Below are 945 nucleotides of genomic sequence, written 5' to 3'. Positions count from 1 at the left end.
TTTTCCAATCATGTACAGTAAATCTTATAAAAAGTCATTAAGAACAGTCTAGCTAGTATTATCAAATGATATCATGAACTTTATGTAAGTACATAGAAATAAATTATCTAATCTGTCTATAGAGGATGGTTTACATAAACTTTGACAGAATGCTTAAAGTCATATGGATTTTTACTACAATATAGTTCAATATTAACCATGCTTGGAAATCTGGTTTATTTCTCAGCAAACTACTTTCATAGCTGAAAGGATGCATAAAGAATTTCAGATATTTCTTTCCTTATTTTCTCCAGCATGTTATAATACAAGTAACCAAGAAAAGATAAGTGGGCATAGGAAAAGATCGTTTTGTAAGATGAGTGTGGGACAATGACAGAGCAACTAAGACGTAGCTTTCATAGATAGTCAAGGTCACAAATGGCTCCCTGATATTTTTACTGGTTTAAAGTTAAGTAGATAAAATATCTCTTTCGAAAAATGAATAGAGTCTATAACTTTATTTATTATTTTTATTTTATGTGTATGAGTGCCCTGCATGCAAGTATGTAAGTATACAATATATATATACAATGTCCCAGAGAGTCCAGAAGAGGGTGTCTAATTCCTTGGAACTGGAGTTATGGACAGCTGTCACCCACCCTGGGGGGGGGTGCTGAAAATTGAACCCAGGTCCTCTGAAAGAACATCAAGTGTTCTTAACCACTGAGTAATCTCTCCAGCCCCTAGAATCTGTGCCTTTATATCTCAAAGTATAATGTATTTAGGCCACAAAGCAAGCCTCAACAGCTATCAATTTTTTTTTAACCTTTGATTTTTGTTTGTTTTTTGCTTTTTTTTTTTTTAGTTTTTTTATTTAAATTTTTTTTACAATTAAAGTTACAGTTTTAACCATACACAAAATGTTACAGTAATTCAGATTTTTTGGCATAATGATTACAGATTTCA

This window comes from Nannospalax galili, unplaced genomic scaffold, assembly GCF_000622305.1.
Source record: "Nannospalax galili isolate Female #2095 unplaced genomic scaffold, S.galili_v1.0 scaffold1592, whole genome shotgun sequence".
NCBI classification, from domain to species: domain Eukaryota; kingdom Metazoa; phylum Chordata; class Mammalia; order Rodentia; family Spalacidae; genus Nannospalax; species Nannospalax galili.
Note: the sequence above shows the minus strand (reverse complement) of the source record.